At 37.8% G+C, this 24,416-nt stretch overlaps 1 protein-coding gene across 1 annotated transcript in view; it reads right to left on the bottom strand.

The window, feature by feature from the left end:
* Positions 1 to 24,416, bottom strand: part of ARHGAP15 (Rho GTPase activating protein 15) — a 707,176-nt gene that overhangs the window by 471,654 nt on the left and 211,106 nt on the right. The window lies entirely within an intron of this gene.

Below are 24,416 nucleotides of genomic sequence, written 5' to 3' on the forward strand. Positions count from 1 at the left end.
TATAATATACAGACAATGTGTCTTATCCCTTGACAATACAGTAAGCATCCTAGTATCTAAATAATAAAAAAAAATCACCCCAGAAATTCCTATCTTTAGCTGTGTTTTGGAGCCACATGTATATTTAAGTAAGGAAGACAAAGAGCGTGTCATGATGTGCAGCTACTGGCTCCCTTAAAGGGCGCGTGACTCCTTTATATTTGTCCTCAGTGCTTATAATCAGGAATTTTCCACGTACTCTCAGAAGAATATTCTTTTCTTACTTCTACACATTGCTCAACCCCAGCTCAAAAGTTTTCCTGTGAATTTTCCCTGCCTCTACCTTCTAAAGAGATCCCCTGAGTGAGTTTGTATCATCATGTATTTTACTTTTACAACAATCATCAAGTAAAATAATTATCAGTCTTTAATTGTTAGTGCATTTTTGTACCTTTCCCCTTGGAAAGTTAACTCAGTGTGGCTAGCCACTAGTAATTGTCTATCACCATCATGTCCTCACATTTGACTTAGTTGCTTGGTGTTCAATAAAAGGTTTGCTAAACGAAGTCATTCAAGTCTTCAGTTTTCCTCATCTGGATTACCAGTGCTTTGTATGTGTATATTCTTTTTCTGCTCACTTCACTGTCACATGTTATCTGCCAGAATTTGCAAGCATACATGTTACATCCATCCAATCATTTTTCATTGAGTTACTAAACTTTCACGTGGCACTAGTAAAAGCAGAGTGCATTAACACTCCTGCCAGTGTAGGAGACAGCGTGGAGATTGTAACATGTAAGCATGAATTACCATATGTAAAATAGATAGCCAATAGGGTTTTGCTGTATGACTCAGGGAACTCAGGTCGGGGCTCTGTAACAACCTAGAGGAGCGGGGAGGGGAGGGTGGTTTAAAAGGGAGAGGATATATGTATACCTATGGCTGATTCATATTGATGTTTGGAAAAATCAACACAACACCATAAAGCAATTCTCTTTCAATTAAAAATAAATAATAAATAAATAGAGATGTGGGTTTTATCCCTGGGTCAGGAAGATCCCCTGGAGGAGGGTATGGCAAACCACTCCAGTATTCTTGCCTGGAGAATTCTCATGGACAGAGGAACTTGGCGAGCTGCAGTCTATAAGGTCTCAGTCAGACATGACTGAATTGACTTCGCACGCACATATAACAATGGCTGTGATAAAGGCTAGAAAATAAGACTTCTGTGGTCTTTGACACAGGAGTATTACAGTCTGGTCATGGGTTATAATTAAACAGACCATGACAATATATTTGCCAAATATATTTTAGAATAAAAATTTAAAAAAAATCTTTAAAGGGCACAACTAAAGAAAACAAATCTAAAGAAAACTTGCTAATAACAATATATTGTTTATAGAGGTACAAAGAAGCATTGCAAAGCTAAAAAAAAATCAAGTTTTGAACTTTGTAATTTACTAAACTGCAAACTCCTTGAAGGCAGCAGTGTCAATGAATAATTTCTAAACAGCATGAAATCTGAATTTTTATGATATATACTATTTGACATTATTATCTGTTAGCCTTTAATACTTCCAGCAATAAATAGACATTGCTGCAGGTTACTAGGGCAAAGCAATTTGTTCATTTGGGTATTTTATGCAGATTAGTCTTGAGTTCTTATTTAGACAGTCCATTTGACTTTATCACAATCCATGCATCTTTATGGTGTTTGATGATAGTTACCACTAAACTTGAACTCTACATATCTAACTACTCAAATGTTGATTATCAATATGAAGTGATGAGAAAAAAAAATGAGGTCTGCAATTACAGAGTCCCAGGTTGGGATTTTATCTTGGCCACTGCTCTAAGACTAGAGGAAAATTTATTAAACTCTTTGGATTCCAGCTACTTATTTTGTGAAATGAAACAATAAGCCAAGAATCAGCAATAATTTATGGAGAGGATTTGGTGCTCATTAGGTGTTCAGTAAATGGTAAACTATTGTTACTAGAATAATATGATTCTAAGAAGGATGACATAAATGATAGAATGACTTAGGATGAATTAATTACACATTAGTATAATTAAATTTTGAATGAAGGTCACAATTCTTTCTAAAATATATTCTATAAATAAGAGTAAATATAGCACTGCTAAGTCGCTAAGTCGCTTCAGTCGTGTCCGACTCTGTGCGACCCCATAGACGGCAGCCCACCAGGCTCCCCCGTCCCTGGGATTCTCCAGGCAAGAACACTGGAGTGGGTTGCCATTTCCTTCTCCAATGCATGAAAGTGAAAGTGAGGTTGCTCAGTCGTGTCCAACTCCTAGCTTTATATATATGCAATTATTTAAAATAGTATAAGGACATAAATGGTGAGAATAAATTAATGGCATCTGCTAGTTACTTAAAACAAGAATTTCCCCTTTAAATATCTGATATATTGGAGAAGGAAATGGCAACCCACTCCAGTATTCTTGCCTGGAGAATCCCATGAACAGAAGAGCCTGGAGGGCTACAGTCCATGGGGTCACAGAGAGTCGGACACAACTGAGTCACTGACACACATATTGACCATTTACCTGCTTAGAAAAGTGACTAAGTGAAATATAACTGTTGCTACGATACCTCTTTAATCTGTTATAATATGTATTCCTCTTTGAAGGATTAAACAGGCTCCCCAAAATGTATGTGTATGTACATGTATTTATGTGTATATACATATATGCATGCTGTGCTAAGTCATGTCAATTGTGTCCAACTCTTTGCGACCCTGTGGCCTGTAGCCCACTAAGCTCCTCTGTTCATGGGATTCTCCAGGCAGGAATACTGGAGTGGTTGCCATGCCCTCCTCCATATGCATATATACATGCATACAAATAAAGGCATATACATATGTATTAGTCTATAGCAAAATGACAGTTATTTTACACATTGCACATAGGAATATGTTAAATTAGGACATATCAGAGATATCAGGGTTTTTTTAAATTAATTGAGTTGTCAAAGTGTTTTAATTAAGGACAGATGAGTGAACTTCATTATAATGTCATTCATCATCTTGAACAATTTTCTTAAGAATTTCACATCGAATCTAAATCCCAAACATACTTTTCAAGGTAATTATCCTTTAAATATTAAATATTGAATATTTTGCATTAAAATCTAGAGCTAATTCATTCAAACTCTTTTAGAGGTAACAATGTATTTCTGTAACTGTATTCAGGGTAATTTAGATTTACAAACAAGCTTCTGAGAGTTCCCCCCACCCCTGCCCTTAAAAACCAGGAAGTTTGGATTATTCTTGAGGCATCTTATTAACTGAAACAAAAAAAAACTGATTTTATTCCAATTCTGTACCAGTAACTCTCTTCTGAACTTTGAGCTCTGACCAACTCCCCACAGGATACTGTGCTTCTGAACTCTGCCAAGAACTTGAGTGGTGATGGAGGCCTTTCCAGTTCACAGCTACACCATAGCCATTTGCTTATACCCTGTACAGAGAAGTTACTGTCTAGTTCTGATAAGAGTTAATTGTAAAGGTGAGTTATTTGGAAACTCTTTTCTAGCTTTAAATGTCATCTAGCATTTTTGGATGAGAAATGTAATTTTTTAATTAAAAATAAAATAAAATTCACGTATGTTAAAGTATTATAAAAGATTGGTTTCCTCCTTAGCAGAATGTAGGCTCTGGCAGAAATACGGTTTCAGGTGTGGGTGTAGGAGGGGAACCAAACTTGGATGAAATGGGATTTTATCTTCCTGGGGTGGGCTGCCAGTTAAATTTCTGCAAATAGCAATGTCATAAAGCATGATTTTAGAGAAAGACCATGTGCTTTCTAGAGTAGCAATTGGGAGAAAAACAAAATTACAAGAAGGCTAAATGTAAAAAGCAAGCTTTCTCCTCACCCACCTGACGTCTTGCAAAACAAAAATGCATTTTACAAATATGCTTTGTTACAATACCTATTCAAAATCAGAATACAACACCATGAATCTTAAAAGTTTCAAGAGGGCTTGTCTGGTCAACTCTACACTCTGAGTATTAGGATATAAAGGTTAATTAAAGAAAGGACAAGTTCTCTGTTTCCCTAACGTGGCAAAGGAAGACCCGTTAGCAATGCCATATACAAAGCTGAACAGCAATTAGAGAGAATCAAAAAACAGACACACAAAATGGAACCTTTGGCAAACCTAAAGATAGATTCTACCTTAGCATCTGTCGTTATGTTACAAACACCGAAAAACCTTACGTTTCTGATTTCTGCTTCTTGTTCCATCAACCTACCCTCCCACACATACACACTCTTTGCCTCCACATTCCCACGTTAGCAGGGTTTTATAGGAAACCTGAAATGAAAAGAGTTGCTGTGAAAGGATATAATCTGAGGTGAGAGAAGGGAAATGACCCTGTTTGAACAATGAAGAACAATATAAAGAAAACCAAGGTTTAGTAGTAAGTAGAAGTAGTTTGTCCATTATGAGTTTGAGGCACAAGAAGTGGGAGGAACTTGACTTTATAAAATTCCTGGCATCATTACCTTGCTGTTCTCTTACAAACAATCAATGGTCCTCTAGTCATACTTTAAGCTCTGTAATTCAGTGAACTTCCTGTTTATTTATTGTCTGTCTTCCATACGATGCTACCCAGACTAAGTTTTTCTTTTTTCTCTTTCATTTGTCAGTATTTTTTTTTTAACTCTCCTGAGTCATTTTTAACACACAGTTAGGAATTTTTCCAGCCACTTGAAAATTCTATACTCTTTTCCTGCCATTTAAAATACAGTATTACAGTAAATCACTGCTACTGGGAAGAACATCCTGACTTGATCAGTGCAACCATGGTGTAAAGTGTGATAGACAGAATTCAAACACTAAGAGGACAGTCTCTAGTTTTCCTATACCATTCTTTAGTTAAAGATAAGTAGTAGGCTAACTGTATTTAAGATATCAGAAATATACTTGTATATATAGGGTATTACTAATTTTTAGCTGTGACAATTTCACACAGAAACCCTTTTGTTGGAAACTGAATTTCTCATGTAGTAATTAGCTGTGGAATATTACCCCAAACAGGTGTCTGTAGCCTGTCAAAGTCAGAACAGGTGATTTAGAATTAGCGTATTAAAAGAACTGTGAATTAGCGAAGCAAAAACGTGTTAATTTCTTGTTCCATCTGTTAATATGAATTCACTGCCAAATATTTTACTTTGTAGAACTGTGCTGGGATTGGCAAGAACATACACTATAAAAAAAGTTTAAAGGCCTGAATGTTTAAAAATCATGACATACGTTACTGCAAAAATAACTTCTACATTTTGAGCATGCTTTTTTTTCTTTTTTATCTTTGAAAAAATAACCGCAGAGATTGCCATATAATATAGAAAGTTAACTAAAGAAAACATACGATCAAATGTTAGACCTTTAAAACAAAAATTGGAAGAAAATGTTATTCAAGAATGTTTGATTATAAATGAAGACTAATTCTTCAGCGCTACTTCTCAGATGTATCTGAGAACTACTTTGAATTGCTGAAAGATATAGAGAAAATATCTGCTGCTACCACACAGCTCATACCCTATAATATCTTCTTACACACAGATGCCATTATAGAAAGAGAGATCATCTTTTTTTTTCTCCCCAAATACTGTAATCCTTTAAAAGATTATGGTGCAATTTAGGTCACTAAACCACAATCTCTGTATAATATTTAAATCTATTCTTCATTAGCTTAGTTTTATTTCTTCCCCCATGTTTTCCTTGCATGGAAAAAAAAAGATCAAAAGACATTATACCTTTAACTCCATGAGTATGTGTGCAGTTGTGTATGCTGGTGGTAGCAACAGAGGGTGGTGAGCAGGAAAAGAGGAAAGACCCATAATAAAACAAAGACAGTTTGTATGGGTATCCCCATTCCAACACATGAGGGGCTGGGCTTCAACTGGACACTGTTTTATTCTGAAAACCTTGAGAAAATCTAGAGTTACTGAACTATTGAACCTGTTTACCATCTTTGGATCTCTTTTCTTTGCAAGCAGATCCATGGGAAAAGAAAGGAATTTGAAGTGAATTGAAATTTGTGAGCTTAGACATATGCTAGAGTACAGTTAAGTTGAGTTACTTTTTCCATGCTGCTGAATTGGGTCCTGAATGAGGCAGTTTTGTGACTTAAACAGATTTCACTAATTTTCCTTCCTTGCACATTTAAAAAACAAACCACACTCTCCCATATTGCTGTTTGGGTTTTAACCGAGTGAAGGCATGCACACCCAATTACTATAAGCACTTTAAGTAAAGCTTAAAGATATGCAGCATGTTCTTAACTGCAAATGATATGATAGGTAGTGTCTTTCCCCTTGAGTTTTATGTCACATCCAAGAGATTAATCCTCTCATGAATCATCCATAATGACTAGAATAATTTGGGGAACTGAATGAAATTTTTCAAATTATTTATATCATGAACTCATAAGAACATGAATGGTGGGTTACACAATTACACACCATGCTTACAAAAGATAAATACAAAAAAGGGAGGGGTGAGGGCTAAGTTTATGGAACTGACACACTGTGGCATTATTACTTCACTCTAACAGCTAATGAAACACATAAGGGAAATGTATTGTTTCTAACATTTGAATGGAAAAATAATGACATTTTTGTATAACTTAGAACACAAGTACCAAAATCTTTAATGATGTGAGATGCCCATATTATATGAAGTTCATAATACTTTAAGAAAAAAATAACAATTCTTTAAAATATCCAGAGATATTTTTTCCTATTCAGAGCACACAGACTGAGCATAAGTTTTATAATTCCTTCTAAACATGTTCTAAAACAAAAGACAATACTCTATTTCCCATACTGTTTAAGAAATATGGTGGTGTTGTATAGGAATTGATGAAATATTTCCAAAATTCTATACCATCAAGCTAAAAATTCATATGAAACTATATAATACATAAAACATTTTATGGAGTTTTAAATTATACAGTATATTAAAGTTTTAGTTGACTTATCTGAAAAGACATTTTTGGTATGTAAATAAAAATGCAAGAAGAACCTGTCAGAAAGTAAATAAAGTATGTAGATTAAATAAAAGGTAAGGCAGCTACACTTTTTGTATAAATAACTGTGTTAACAGAGCTTTATGCATATTACAGTATATTCAGATGCAGAGCTTTTGCAAAAATAAATTCATTGCTCCTCTCCAAAGGATGGATTAAAACAATTTATTTTATAAAATTTGGATAGATAGGATAAGAAATGTAATAGCCATCCATGGAAAATAAATATAAAAATTATTCAAGCTCCATCTACTTTATGTTAGTAATGAGATGCACTTCATTCAAATTCCTTTCAATTGAAACAGTGCTGAGGAAGCAAAAACATGATTCTGTAGGAAATGATTTCTAATCTTCATGATAACATACCGATATAATACAATTATTTACAATTGACTAAGAGTTAATTTCAATAGTATAACATCTTTCTTGCAAAAATGTCAGTCTTTATTGATGAAACAAACTAAGAATAAAACATTTTTACTTGTAGTATTACAGTGCTGTTTTTCATTCTGTTAACCAAAACAACACAGTAATACTGTAAACAAAAAAATAACATCAGACTGCTTGTGTTTGCATGATTTTCATCAAGAACCATAAGCAATGGAATGAAGTACATTAGCGTTAATTTTGGAAAACACTCGATTCTTTTAGATGCCAGTCATGCTCTATTCAGAATAAGAAGACACTGTTGGGATAACTGTGTTATCTATTATGTCATGGAAGTACATAAAATTAATAATTGATAATTATTGATCTCATATATTCAAGGTACAATAAAAGTACATAGTATGTGACAGGCAACACTATCTGCATGGGCACACACTTAAACACACAGATATATACACACCTGTTCATATATACAAAATTTTCTCAAATGAGGTCTAATTGTCTCTAGACAGTTTAGCTGCTGCAACTTGAAGAAATGGGCTACTGATATCTAGTACGTACAAGCCAGAGATGCCGCTGAATCACCTACAAGATACAGGACATCTCTCACAACAAAGAAGTATCTAGTCTAAAATGTAACTATGCCTACATTGAGAAACCTGGGTATATACCTAGAGCCTTTTCTTTTTTTCGCTCTCATCTGCTTTCTTTGAATAGAGAAATATCAAGTATTAATACTTACATCAACTAACTCTCACTGACCATTAGACTGGTTAAATCAGACCACTACGATCAGAGCTTCCCTAGTGGCTTAGATGGTAAAGAATATACCTGCAATGCAGGAGACCTGGGTTTGCTCCCTGTGTTGGAAAGATCCCCTGGAGAAAGGAAAGGCTACCCACTCCAGCATTTTGGCCTGGAAAAGTTCATGGACTGTATAGTCCATGGGGTGACAAAGAGTCAGACACAATTGAGTGACTTTCACTTCCACTTCACCATCACACAGGAATAGGATCCACTCTTAACTTTTATTTATGGAATGTACACTCTCTCTGTGCCAGACCTTGTTGTGGGCATAGTTCTAGGATGAGGTGGCACCTGTCTAGTCCACTTACCGCACTTAAGGTTTGGTGAATAACTGTACTAGTAAGCAAAGTGACTTGCCCATACTCACTTTGGCCAGGCTGGGTTTGAACTGATTTTTCTTGACCATGAGATTCCAGAAAAATCTTTTGTACACTGAAACTTTTGCTCTTAGCAGTCAACAACTGGGAATGGTATGTGGGTGTTTTCCTATATACTGCCTAAAATCCCAACTTGCTCTGACTGCTTTGAATAGGCTATTTGTATTAAATTTTCAGATATACAGATAGAGTAGGAAGGAATAAGGTTGATTCCATAGGAATACGTTTATTAGATTTAGTTAGCTAAGCAAATCTTCTTTGAGTTGTATTTAATATTATATATTAATTTTCTACTAAGGATCTTTAAAAGAAACTACAAAATGAAAATTCTTTTGGCACTACTAATGGCACCCGACTCCAGTACTCATGCCTGGCAAATCCCATGGATGGAGGAGCCTGGTAGGCTGCAGTCCATGGGGTCACAAAACAGTCAGAGACGACTAAGCGACTTCACTTTCACTTTTCACTTTCATGCACTGGAGAAGGAAATGGCAACCCACTCCAGTGTTCTTTCCTGTAAAATCCCAGGGATGGGGGAGCCTGGTGGGCTGCCATCTACAGGATCGCACAGAGTCGGACACGACTGAAGAGACTTAGCAGCAGCAGCAGCAGCAACAACATATATAAAGAATAGTATGAGATAATATTTTCAGGATTAAAGTCCAGAAAAAGTTTTTACGTCTTAAAAAGTGTTTTTTTTTTTTTTCTGTTTTTGCCCTGGCCACCAGGAAAGTAAGAGCCAGATATGAATCTCACTAGCAGCAAAATGGGCTTCCCTGGTGGCTTAGACAGTAGAGAATCCACCTGCAAAGCGAGAGATCTAGGTTCGATCTCTTGGTTGGGAAGATTCCCTGGAGGTGGGCATGGCAGCCCACTCCAGTATCCTTGCCTGGAGAACCCCCATGGATGGAGAGCCCTGGTCGGTTACAGTTCATGGGGTTGCAAAGAGTCGGACACGACTGAGACTAGCACAGCAGCAAAATAATAGTTTGTACGTTATATATTTCTTTATCTTTTCCATTACTCTGACTTACTTTCCTTTTTAAAGATGTGAGGAAGTACAAACAAATTATTTAATTAGTAGATACACTCTGTTTTCCTAGAAAGTTTTCTTAATAGAGTCATAGAATATTAACATTATAAATGGTTTTAAAACTGAATAATTAACATGTGCTTTCTCTCCTATGATTTGCTCAATGATTTTGAATCTATGACATTCCCTAGGATTTCATGAGCAGTTTCCAGTAATGCCATTTCTATCATATTCTTCAGTGAAACAACCTGGTCTGTCAACGGTAGTGTAAAGACTTGTCCCTCTGACGCTTGTCATCGCTCTTCTATAGCTGGGCACTCTGCTGTATATTTTTGATGTGTTTTTTTTTTTTTCCTATTATTAACTCAGTCCTACAAACTGGATACAATTCTTGTTTTACAGGTGAAGAACTAGCAGGCCGGAGAGGGTAAGTAGCTTGCCTAATACTATCCAGTGAGCTAGTGGCAGACCTAGAATGCCATTGTAGATCTGACTGCAAAGACCTTGCTATGTCACTCCACTTAATGCATGGGAAAAAAAGGAAAAAAAAAAACTGATAGAATCTGAAATTAAATTTCGAAGGTAGAAGTTTAGGTAAAATTTAATTCAATTACTGGTATGACTATTTTTATTGAATTTATTGAGTGATCAGTCACTCCATCCCCATTCTAGTTCTTACTTAAGTCTACCCTACCTCCCAGTTAATAACTCTTATAGTGTAATTAGCTATACCATAGACCTAACAATATAGTGTATCATCTGAAGACTTTGAAATGGTACAAAAAAGCCTTATTTGTGGTTCATAGTTTACTTATGGATTGTCTTTTCTTTTTTTCAAGAAAGCTTTTTTCATGTATTCCTTTATTTTTTAATTTTTATTGAGCCATAGTTGATTGTGTTAGTTTCAGGTATACAATAAAGTGATTCATTTATACATACATATATATTCTTTTTTACATTTTCTTTCAGTATACGTTATTACAAGATATTGAGTTTAGCTCCCAGTGCTACACAGTAGGTCCTTTTTGCTATCAATTTTATATATAGTAATGTATTTTAATAGACTTTCATTTCTTAAATGTTACTCAACTGTACTTATTTGAGGAAAGGTGTCGACTTACACTATTTCCATCAAGAACATTATAAACTGTACATCTGGTTTCATGCTTGTGAAAGACTAAAACTGATTAAGGTGCTTCAAAAAAAGTAAGAATCCATAAATAAATGTAGTGATGCCTCATTTATTATACTATAAGAATTACTATATCATGGAAAATAAGAAAATATTTATAATTATGTGATGTAAATCTGACTGTTCACTAGCTACCTGATCAGAACCCCACCATGCTCACACTCTCAGCCCTGTCATTGAAAGGTAAACTGGACAGACTCAAAACACATTTGCATTAAGTATTGGAAATTTGTCTTTGGAGGAGAGGCAAAGTTTTCTTTCTCTCCTTTCACACTGGTAATATCCTTCAGATACTCCCAGGATTCTTTCTCTCTTCATGCAGCTTTTAACATCAAGAGATTCTGATCAAAATGTGTTGATTGACTATACTTCAATTGTTTGTATACTGATAACAGTGGCTCAAGCAATAAAAAATATGTCTGTAATGCAGGAGCAGCAGGTCCAACCCCTAGGTTGGGAAGATCCCCTGGAGGAGGAAATGGCAATCCACTGTAGTATTCTTGCCTAGAGAATGCCATAGACAGAAGACCCTGGTGGGCTATATAGTCCAGGGAGTTGCAAAGAGTCAGACACAACTGAAGCAACTTATCACATATATGCATATTAAATTGCTGCCTTCCTTTAAAAGCCTTGGCATTTAAATTTATCCTCAATTGCAAAATGAAAGGCCTTTAATTTATTTGAAACAGTTTAGAAATAGGAGAGGCAAAATTTGAATATGGTTCCCAAGATTCCAGCCCCCTGGTATGGATGCCCGGTATAATCGACTCTTAAGTGTGGACAGAATCTGAGATATGATACAATACAACTCCTGTGGTTAGAATTTGTTAGATGGCAAAGGTAAGAGATTTTTCAGATGTATTTAAGGCCACAAATTCACTGACTTTGAGTCAATCAAACGCTGATTATCCTGGGTGGACCTGACCTAGCTACCTATCAAATCTACCCTTTAAAATATTATCAGCCCTCTACCTGAAAAGAAAGACTAAAAACAGGAAAGATATTCTCATATGGCTTTAAAGATGCAGAAAGAAATGTTATGAGTTATCCAAGAACTCAGAACCTCAGTCTATAACCACAAGCAACTGAATTCTGGCAATGAGCCTCAAGTGACATTATAGCCCCTGTGGATATCACAATAAGACACCTCACTAGTAGCCTTGGGGGACCCTGAGCAGAGAATCCAGCTAGACTATTCTTAGCAACCTGACTCATGGAAACTCTGGGATAATAAATGTGTGTTTTTCAAGCTGCTAAGCATATACTATTTTGCTACACAGCAACAGACAACTATAGCATGGATTAGCAGTTTGTTGGGATATTAGTAAAATAGGTGGAAAGAGTGGGAGGAAAAAGACTATTCGGGACTTACATCTACTCAGGAAAATAAATGCTCCTTCTGGAGATGTGGATGAATTAAAAGGAGGCCTGGAGGCAGGACCTAGAGTTTGTTTTACCCAAGCATGCTTCCGCTTGTCTCCAGATCAGTCGCACTTGCCTTAAAAGCCCATTCCTTAATAATAGTAACAAGGATTAATATTTTTAGTATTTCCTAGGTGCTAGACACTATCCAAGGCAATTCACACTTACCATTTATTTTGATCCCCATAACCACTCTGAGGTATGCAATTATGTATTATTATCAGTTCTATCAGAAGAGATTAAGAAGAAGTGGCAAGATACACAGAAGAACCATATAAGAAGGGTCTTAAAGGTCCAGGTAACCACGATGCTGCAGTCACTCACCTAGAGCTGAATACCCTGGAGTGTAAAGTCGAGTGGGCCTTAGGAAGCATTACTATGAACAAAGCTAGTGGAGGTAATGGAATTCCAGATGATCTATTTCAAATTTGAAAAGATGATGCTGTTAAAGTGCTGCACTCAATATGTCAGCATATTTGGAAAACTCAGCAGTGGCCACAGGACCAGAAAGGGTCAATTTTCATTCCAATGCCAAAGAATGTTGAAACCACTGTACAGTTGGTTTCATTTCACATTCTAGCAAGATTATGTTCAAAATCCTTCAAGCCAGGCTTCAGCAGTATGTGAACTAAGAAACTAACAGATGTACAAGCTAGGTTTCAAAATGGCAGAGGAATCAGAGATCAAATTGCCAACAATCATTGGATCTTGGAGGAAGCAAAGGAATTCTAGAAAAAACATCCTATTCTTCTTCACTGACTATGCTAAAGCCTTTGACTGTGTGGATCACAACAAACTGTGGAAAACTGTTAAAGTGATGGGAATACCAGACCACCTTACCTGTCTCCTGAGAAACCTGTATGCGGGACAAGAAGCAACAGTTAGAATCAGACATAGAACAATGGACTGGTTAAAAATTGGGAAAGAAGTACAATAAGACTATATTTTCCTCCTGCTTATTTAACTTATATGCAGAGTATATCATGCAAAATGCTGGGCTTGATGAATCACAAGCTGGAATCAAGATTGCTGGGAGATATATCAACAGCCTCAGATATTCAGATGATACCATTCTAATAGCAGAAAGTGAAGAGAAACTAAAGAGTCTCTTGATGAGGGTGAAAGAGGAGAGTGAAAAAGCTTGTTTAAAACTCAACATTCAAAAAACTAAGATCATGACATCTGGTCCCATCACTTCATGACATGTAGAAGGGGAAAAAATGGACACAGTGACAGGATTTCTTTTCTTGGGCTCCAAAATCACTATGAACAGTGACTGTAGCCATGAAATTAAAAGATGATTGCTCCTTGGAAGAAAAACCTAGACAGCACGTTAAAAAGCAGAGAGACATCACTTTGTCGACAAAGGGCTGTATAGTTAAAGCTATAGTTTCTCCAGTATTCATGTATGGATATGAGAGTTGGACCATAAAGAAGCCTGAGCACCAAAGAACTGATATCTTCAAACTGGGGTGCTAGAGAAGACTCTTGAGAGTCCTTTACACTGCAAAGAGAGCAAACCAGTCAACCCTGAAGGAAATCAATCTTGACTATTCATTGGAAGGACTGATGCTGAAGTTTAAACTGCAGTATTTTGGATACTTCATGTGAAAAGATCCTCACGCTGGGAAAGACTGAAGGCAAAAGGAGAAAGGGGTGGCAGAGGATGAGATGGCTGGATGGCATCATCAACTCAACAGAAATGAATTTGAGCAAACTCCAGGAGATAGTCAAGGAAGAATAGCCTGGTGTGCTGCAGTCCATGTATGTGCAAAGAGTTGGACACAACTTAGAGACTGAACAACAACAATAATTGATCAGATGATATAATTGATGACACATATGTGTTAAGTAATGTGCCAAATATCAAATGGCTAGTACATGGCAGGGGCTAAGAATTAAACACAGACCTGACCAATCTAAATCATACAATCTGAAAACTGCTGAGTTTACTTCCTTCTGTACAGGGACCTGGAGAAGGCAATGGCAACCCACTCCAGTACTCTTGCCTAGAAAATCCCATGGACAAAGGAGCCTGGTAGGCTGCAGTCCACGGGGTCACTAAGACTCGGGCACGACTGAGCGACTTCACTTTCACTTTTCACTTTCATGCATTGGAGAAGGAAATGGCAACCCACTCCAGTGTTCTTACCTGGAGAATCCCAGGGATGGCGGAGCCTGGTGGGCTGCCGTCTATGGGGTCGCACAGAGTTGGACACGACTGAAGCAATTTAGCAGCAGCAGCAGCATACAGGGACTTGCCCCTCTTCAGTTCTACTAATCTGAGCACTGCAGTAGGCACTGTTCTCTTTAATCTTTACCCATAAATCTTAAAGATTTTCTATGTCTTTCTCACATTTTTGGTCAGTATGTCAAGGCATTTTCTTACCCTAATGTAGCATATTCATTTAAATAAAAGTGACAAGTCCTTGCATAAGAAATTCACAGTATGCCCAATAATGTTACTGAGATTGTTCCAATAGTTTTTAATGTAGAGATGAGGAACAGGTGTTTGCAAAAATATTTTTTTCAAAGTTAAAAAAAAAAAACTTGGTTAAAAATTTAATCTAAGTCTATTCTACAAACTTTTTTATAATGAAATAAATTATTTATAAGATACACAATACACTTATTTAGAAAATATCTAAATAAGAATATTGTATCAACTAGATTTATTTGATTGACATACTTTTGGCATTGAATGATATTTATATATTTTAAATTACCCTTAATTTGTTTACAACAGTTGCTCAGATTCCATTTGTATAGAAGACCATTTTTCCCCAAAGCATTGATATTCTATTACCAGTTTCACACTAAAGATCTGTTTTCTCCAAAGTGTTCATTGACAATTAAAACAGCATAAAAAATATTGGTTGTGTTTCAAGTTTGATATGTCTGAACTATTTGGATTTTACAATTTCATCACTATTATACTCAATTTTGGGATTCCCAAGTGGCTCAGTGGTAAAGAATCCATCTGCCAATGCAGGAGATGTGGGTTTGATCCCTAGGTTGTGAAGATCCCCTGGAGAAGGAAATGCCAATCCACTCCACTATCCTTGCCTTTCTCTGCCAGACAGAGAAGCCTGGAAGGCCACAGTCCATGGGGTTGTAAAGAGTTGGACATGACTCAGCAACTGAACACACACACACACTCAATTTTGATTTTGGAAATGCTATTTTTAGAGATGTAGAAAGACCAAGATTTGACCATCTTTGACCTACAAAAATGACACCTTCATACAGTTCAAGTAAGACTTAAATAATGATTCTGAAGTATCCATAAAATGCAAAGAACACTGTTGTAAGACTGACCATACTTTTAGTTCAATATGCTTTAAAAAGTTAAATGGACAAGCTAGAAATAAGAAAGTGACTCTATCATTTTGTGCATGTACATTTTTACCTTGTAATGTTATACTTATTTACAAAGGAGCAGTTTTACTATATTTATCCTTAAGGATATAAGCCATTTTGTTTAGTCTCACCAATTATGAAGTAAAGGTTAGACTATAAAACCACAAGAGTTTATTTGTGGTCAAGCTTATGATTTATTTAGTTGAGAGTTTTCTTTTTAATAAAAGAGTCATTTTTGTGAAAAAGCAAGACTATTCTTCCTGAATTGAAATGATAGGAATAGATATGCTTTTATAACGCATTAGTTCAGCTACAACTAGGACAGAGTTAGTATTTCACTACCTGTGAAATTTCAGAGTCAACTGTGCACTGAAGAATGCCTGATCTCCTTCTTCAAGGCAATTTTTGTCATAAAATCATAAAATAGAATTTCTTCTCATCTTCCATATCTGTGCCACTAAGTTAAATAAGTATTTTCACCAGAAATGCAGATTTTCAGCCCAGAATTTCACACCACATTGGACTGAAATTTTCAAAAAGAATATAAAGTGTCAGAATTATTTTTAGTCAGAGCAAGAAGTATTATTTATACCTTGCTATAGTTTTTTTTTTAATGTGAAATTTTAACAAAATTTTAACTTGGGAGAGTAAAAATAAAATATGATTGTCAACCACATTAAAGGTCCTCTTTAGCAATGTCTTGTGAGGACAAAGTTGGTGGTACTAATTGTGGTGGTATATTTTAAATGCAGAATCACAAACCAGGAATGAGGAAGAGACTAATGGATACTGAACATCAAAGGTGCTCACAATATAAGCCCTTGGCATTCATTATCTCAGGTGACTATTTCAACTTGCCTGTGTAGGGAGGTTTTAGGTCTTTATCAGGTGAGGAAACTGAGATAAGTGAGATTAAATTCACTCAAGGCTATGTTTATAGTAAGTAACAGAATCTAAAAGCAAATATGGCTGGATTTTAGAAAGTCAACCTCTTAACTCTTCAGATATAATCATACTAGTCACTACTGGTTAGGTAAACCAAGCAGAACCATATACTCACCATTTAAAAACTTGAAAGAGCACTCTCTCTATCCATCAATTATTTATCTACTTATCTTTTCCATTTGCGTGTACATTCATATGTGTGAACCCATAAATTTATTGTAATATGGTAACTCTTGCAAACTCTCAAATGGTGGTGCTTTAGCATTAAGCAATTTCATTATGAAACAATTTTGCATTTAAAAACATCCTATGTCATAAACTTTAAGAATGAAGATATTTTAAAAAGATAACTGTCAATATGTACCTCTTATCCATTTTAAAGTGATCATAGTTACCTGTGGAGACTATTTTTATATACATAGCTAAATTTTATAACATATTGACTGTTGTGTTTTTTTTTTAATTAGTGCTTTTGTCATCTTTAGCAATGATAAAGTTGATAAATATAAAACTGATAAATAATAAAGCTGATAAATGGACTTTATTATTTTTATCTTCAGAAACTATTATTGTAGAAACATTCAATAGCTCTCCTTTGAGGATCTAACAGTTAAAAAATAAATTACTACATTAATTTACCTCATCAATTCATCCATTAAGAACTAGGCAAAAAGCAGTAATTGGGGAAAACAAAAATGACAGTAAAAATCCAAAGGCATTGTTCTTAGAGTCCATACTGAAGACCTGACTCATTGGCACAAGTTTTGTCAGACTTTCAGCACATTTTAAGCTGTTTATTAACAGAGTAACTCTATCAATACAATGAGGCAATTTTTGGTTTGGTAATCCCCTGTTAGATATTGATCCTGTAATCATTTAACATACAACGTGGTTGAGAATGCTGTGTTCTTTTTCAGCTTGTGCACAAGTGTACTCTCTCAGCCTCCTTTGCAGGTGGATCTCATGTGGGTTCTAGGCATTGGTTTATAAGAGAATAAGACATGTCCTTCTACTACAGTGTATGGCAGAGTAGAAGGACGTGTGCTCATCTTCTCCTGAGAGACCAACAAAATCACAACTAGCTGCTGAACAACCATTGACAAGAGAATGTTGGATCTCACCCCAAAAAGATACCCCACATCCAAAGGCAAAGAAGAAGCCTCAGCAGGAAGGTAGGAGGGGCACAATCATGTTTGAAATCAAACCTCATACCCACCAGACATGCTCAGAGGGTACAAACAAAACCTTGTGGGCACTGGGACCCAGGGAAAGGAGCAGTAACCACCAGAAGAGCCTGAGCCAGACCTGCCTTTGAGTGTTCGAGTGTTTCCTGTGGAGGCACGGGTCAGCAGCGGTCTGCCACAGGGAAAGGGGCTCTGGCAGCAACAGGCCTGGGAGGCCCGGCGTGTGGCTTAAGTCCTTCTGGAGGAGTTCACCATTAGGACTATAGAGCCACAAACTGGAGAACAATTATACCAAAGAAGTTCCCACATTATTGTGAAAGTTCTAGGGCCCACAACAGATTTCCCAATTTGGGGATCTGGCAAAGGGACTGAAAACCTCAGGGAATTTGACTTTGAAGGCCAGTGGAACTGGATTACAGAACTTCCACAGGACTGGGGAAACAGAGACTCTTGGAGGGCACAAACAAAAACTTGTGCACACCAGGGCCCAGGAGAAAGGAGTACTGACCCCACAAGAGACTTAGTCAGACTTGCTTATGAGTGTTTGGAGTTTATGGCGGAGGCTTGTGTCAACATTGGCCACCCACAGGATCAGGGACACTGACTGCAGAAACCTGGGAGGGCATGGCATGCTGGTATGAATCCTTTTGGAGGATATTGCCATTACCTTTGGAAAAGGAAATGGCAACCCACTCCAGTGTTCTTGCCTGGAGAATCCCAGGGAGGAGGGAGCCTGGTGGGCTGCCATCTATGGGGTCGCACAGAGTCGGACACGACTGAAGTGACTTAGCAGCAGCAGCAGCAGCAGCCATTACCTTTATTATAGTTTGGCCCCAGGACAAACTACAGGGAGAGAACATAGCCCCACCCATCAAAAAAAAATTGGATTAAAGATTTACCATGGGTGCTGGAGTGACTGTGAGGAGATACCCCACATCCAAGGAAAGAGAGGCCACACCAAGACAGTAGGCGCTGGAGTGGCGGCTGTGCAATGATGGAGCAACTTTGAGGAGATACCCCACGTCCAAGGGCAAAGGAGAAGCTCCAGCAAGACGGTAGGAGGGGGGCGAAATCGCATTTAGAATCAAACCCCATACCTGCCAGAGACGCTCAGAGGGCTCAAACATACCTTGTGCACACTAGGACCCAGAGACCTCACAAAGACTGAGACAGAACTGTGTTTGTGTGTCTCCTGAGGAGGTATGGTCAGCAGTGGACTGCTGCACGGGCAGGGGCTCTGGGTGCCGAAGACCTGGGTATGGCATAAGCCCTCTTGGAGGAGGTCCCCATTAACCAACCATAGAGCAGCAAGAACTTACACAGGACTGGGGAAACAGGTTCTGGGAGGACACAAACAGAAACTTGTGTGCACCAGGACCCAGGAGAAAGGAGCAGTGACCCCACAAGAGACTGACCCAGACTTGCCCGTGAGTGTCCAGGAGACTCTGGGGGAGGCATGGATCAGAGATGGCCTGCTGCAGGGTAGGGGACACTGAGTGTAGCAGTATCTGCATGGGTCTTTTTGAAGGAGGTTGCCATTATCTTCATTACCTCCACCATAGTTTGGCCTCAGGTCAAATAACAGGGAGGGAACACAAACCCGCCCATCAACAGAAAATTGGATTAAAGTTTCACTGAGCACGGCCCCGCCCATCAGAACAAGACCCAGTTTCCCCCTTAGTCAGTCTCTCCCATCAGGAAGCTTCCATAAGCCTCTTATCCTTCTCCCATCACAGGGCAGACAGACTGAAAATGCAATCACAGAAAATTAACTAGTCTGATCACATGGAGTACAGCCTTGTCTAACTCAATGAAACTATGAGCCATGCCTTGTAGGGCCACCCAAGAAGGACGGGTCATGGTGGAGAGTTCTAACAAAATGTGGTCCACTGGAGAAGGCAATGGTGAATCACTTCAGTATTCTTGCCTTGAGAACCCCAAGAACAGTATGAAAAGGTAAAAATATAGGACATTGGAAACTGAACTCCCCAGGTCGGAAGGTGCCCAATATGCTACTGGAGATCGGTGGAGAACTAACTCCAGAAAGATGAAGAGATGGAGCCAAAGCAAAAACAACATCCAGTTGTGGATGTGACTGGTGATGGAAGTAAAGTCTGATGCTGTAAAGAGCAATATTGCATAGGAACCTGGAATGTTAGGTCCATGAATCAAGGCAAATTGGAAGTGGTCAAACAGAAGATGGCAAGAATGAACATCAATATTTTAGGAATTAGCAAATTAAGATGGACTGGAATGGGTGAATTTGACTCAGATGACCATTATATCTCCTACTGTGGGAAAGAATCCCTTAGAAGAAATGGAGCAGCCATCATAATCAACAAAAGAGTCCACAGTACTTGGATGCAATCTCAAAAATGACAGAATGATCTCTGTTCATTTCCAAGGCAAACCATTCAGTATCACAGTAATCCAAATCTATGCCCCAAACAATAATGCTGAAGAAGCTGAAGTTGAACGGTTCTATGAAGACCTACAAGAACTTCTAGAACTAACTGCCAAAAAATATGTCCTTTTCATTATAGGGGACTGGAATGCAAAAGTAGGAAGTCAACAAATACATGGTCACCAGAAGGTCAATATCAAAATCAGATTGACTATATTCTTTGCAGCCAAAGACAGAGAAGCTCTATACAGTCAGCAAAATATAAGACCAGGAGCTAATGTAGCTCAGACCATGAACTTCTTATTGCAAAATTCAGACTTAAATTGAAAAAAGTAGGGAAAATCACTAGATCATTCAGGTATGACCTAAATCAAATCCCTTATGATTATGCAGTGGAAGTGACAAAGAGATTCAAGGGATTATATCTGATAGAGAGAGTACTTGAAAAACTATGGACAGAGGTTTGTGACACTGTACAGGAGGGGGCAATCAAGAGCATCCCCAGAAAAAGAAATGCAAAAAGACAAAATGATTGTCTGAGGAGGCTTTGCAATCATCTAGGAAAAGAAGAGAAGCAAAAGGCAAAGGAGAAATCAAAAGGTATACCCATTTGAATGTAGAGTTCTAAAGAATAGCCAGGAGAGATAAGAAAGCCTTCCTCAGTGATCAATGCAAAGAAATAGAGGAAAACAAGAGAATGGGAATGACTAGAGATTTCTTCAAGAAAACTAGAGATACCAAGGGAACTTTTCATGCAAAGATGGGCACAATAAAGGGCAGAAATGGAATGGACCTAACAGAAACAGAAGATATTAAGAAGAGGTGTCACAAATATACAGAAGAACTATACAAAAAAGATGTTCATGACCGAGATAATCACAATGGTGTGATCACTCACCTAGAGCCAGACATCTTGGAATGAGAAGTCAAGTGGGCCTTAGGCAGTATCACTATGAACAAAGCTAGCGGAGGTAATGGAATTCCAGCTGAGCTATTTCAAATCCTAAAAGAAGATGCTGTGAAAGTGCTGTACTCAATATGCCAGCAAATTTGGAACACTCAGCAGTGGCCACTGGACTGGAAAAGGTCAGTTTTCATTCCAATCCCAAAGAAAGACAATGCCAAAGAATGCTCAAACTACCACACCATTGCACTCATCTCACACGCTAGTAAAGAAATGCTCAAAATTCTCCAAGTCAGGCTTCAACAATATGTAAATTGTGAACTTCCAGATGTTCAAGCTGGTTTTAGAAAAGGCAGAGGAACCAAAGATCAAATTGCCAACATCTACTGGATCATCAAAAAAGCAAGAGAGTTCCAGAAAAAATATACTTCTGCTTTATTGACTATACCAAAGCCTTTGACTGTGTGGATCACAACAAACTGTGGAAAATTCTGAAAGAGATCAGAATACCAGACCACCTGACCTGCTTCCTGAGAATCTGTATGCAGGTCAAGAAGCATCAGTTAGAACTGGACATGGAACAACAGACTGGTTCCAAATCAGGAAAGGAGTACGTCAGGCTGTATATTGTCATCCTGCTTATTTAACTTATATATGCAGAGTACATCGTGAGAAATGCTGGACTAGATGAAACACAAGATGGAATCAAGATTGCCAGAAGATGTATCAATAATCTCAGATAAGCAGATGACTGCACTCTAATGGCAGAAAGCAAAGAAGAACTAAAGAGCCTCTTGATGAAAGTGAAAGAGGAGAGTGAAAAAGTTGGCTTAAAAATCAACATTCAGAAAACGAAGATCATGGCATCTGGTCCCATCACTTCATGGCAAGTAGATGGGGAAACAGTGACAGGCTTTATTTTGGGGGGCTCCAAAATCACTACAGATGGTGACTGCAGCAATGAAATTAAAAGACACTTGCTCCTTGGAAGAAAAGCTTTGACCGACCTAGAGAGCATATTAAAAAGCAGAGACATTACTTTGCCAACAAAGGTCTGTCTAGTCAAAGCTATGGTTTTTCCAGTAGTTATATATGGATGTGAGAGTTGGACTATAAAGAAAGTTGGGCGCTGAAGAACCAATGCTTTTGAACTGTGGTGTTAGAGAAGATTCTTGAGAATCCCTTGGACTGCAAGGAGATCCAGTTTATCCTAAAGGAGATCAGTCCTGAATAGTCATTGGAAGGACTGATGCTGAAGCTGAAGCTCCAGTACTTCAACCACCTAATGCAAAGAACTGACTCACTGGAAAAGACTCTGATGCTGGGAAAGATTGAAGGCAGGAGGAGAAGGGGATGACAGAGGATGAGATGGTTGGATGGCATCACTGAATCAATGGGCATGAGTTTGAGTAAACTTGGCAGTTGGTGGTAGACAGGGAAGCCTAGTGTGCTGCAACCCATGGGATCACAAAGAGTCTGACATGACTGAGAGACTGAACTGAACTGAACTGAGCATGACCTTGCCCACCTGAGCAAGACCCAATTTCCCCCAGAAAGACAATCCCTCCCATCAGGAAGCTTTCACAAGCCTCTTATCCCCATCCACCAAAGGGCAGACAAAATGAAATCTACTATCACAGGAAACCAACCAAAATGATCACATGGATCACAGTCTTGTCTAACTCAATGAAACTGTGAGCCACGCTGTGTAGGCCCACCAAAGACAGATGGATGATGGTGGAGAGTTCTGACAAAATGTGGCCCACTGCAGAAGGGAATGGCAAACCACTTCAGCATTCTTGCCTTAAGAACACCATGAACAATAATAATAATAATAAAAAAAGGCAAGAAGATATAACACCAAAAGATGAACTCCCCAGGTCGACAGGTGCTCAATAAGTTACTGGAGAAGAGCAGAGAAATAGCTCCAGAAGTAATTAAAAGGCTGAGCCAAAATGGAAACAGCATCCTGTTGTGGATGTGTCTACTGGTGAAAGTGAAGTCCGATGCTGTAAAGATTGTAATATCCTATAAATAATGCACAGGAACCTAGAATTTTAGGTCCATGAATCAAGGTAAATTGGAAGTGGTCAAACAGAAGATGGCAAGAATGAACAACAATATTTTAGGAATTAGTGAACTAAAGTGGACTGGAATGGGTGAATTTCATTCAGATGACCATTTTATCTACTACTGTGAGCAAGAATCCCTTAGAAGAAATGAAGTTGCCTTTATAGTCAACAAAAGAGTCCAAAATGCAGTACTTGTGTGCAATCTCAAAAATGACAGAATGATCTCTGTTGGTTTCCAAGGCAAACCATTCAATATTACAGTAATCCACATCTATGCCCCTAACCAATAATGCTGAAGAAGCTGAAGTTGAACGGTTATATGAAGACCTACAAGACCTCCTAGAACTAACAAGAAAAAAAGATGTCCTTTTCATCATAGGGGACTGGAATGCAAAAGTAGGAAGCCAAGAGATATTTGGAGTAACAGGCAAATTTGGCCTTGGAGTTCAAAATGAAGCATGGCAAAGGCTAACAGAGTTTTGCCAAGACAACACATTGGTCATAGCAAACACCCTCTTCCAAAAACACAAGAGAAGACTCTACACGTGGACATCACCAGATGGTCAATACTGAAATCAGATTGATTATATTCTTTGCAGCCAAAGAGAAGCTCTATACAGTCAGCAAAAACAAGACCAGGAGCTGACTGTGGCTCAGACCATGAACTCTTTATTGTAAAATTCAGACTTAAATTGAAGAAAGTAGGGAAAACCACTAGATCATTCAGGTATGACCTAAATCAAATCCCTTATGATTATACAGTGGAAGTAGCAAAGAGATTCAAGAAATTAGATCTGATAAACAGAATGCCTGAAGAACTATGGATGGAGGTTCCTAACATTGTACAGGAGGCAGTGATCAAAACTGTCTCTCAGAAAAAGAAATGCAAAAAGGCAAACTGGTTCTCTGAGGAGGCCTTACAAATAGCTGAGAAAAAAAGAGAAGCAAAAGGCAAAGGAGAAATCAAAAGATAAATCCATCTGGATGCAGAGTTCCAAAGAATAGCTAGGAGAGATAAGAAAGCTTTCCTCAGTGATCAATCCAAAGAAATAGAGGCAAATAATAGAATGGTAAAGACTAGAAATCTCTTCAAGAAAATTAGAGATACCAAGGGAACATTTCATGCAAAGATGGGCACAATAAAGGACAGAAATGGTATGGGCCTAACAGAAGTAGAAGATATTAAGAAGAGATGACAAAATATACAGAAATACTATACAAAAAAGATCTTAACGACCAGGATAACTATGATGGTGTGATCACTCACCTAGACATTATGGAGGGAGAAGTTAAGT

Source organism: Capricornis sumatraensis, chromosome 3, assembly GCF_032405125.1.
Source record: "Capricornis sumatraensis isolate serow.1 chromosome 3, serow.2, whole genome shotgun sequence".
Lineage (NCBI taxonomy): Eukaryota > Metazoa > Chordata > Mammalia > Artiodactyla > Bovidae > Capricornis > Capricornis sumatraensis.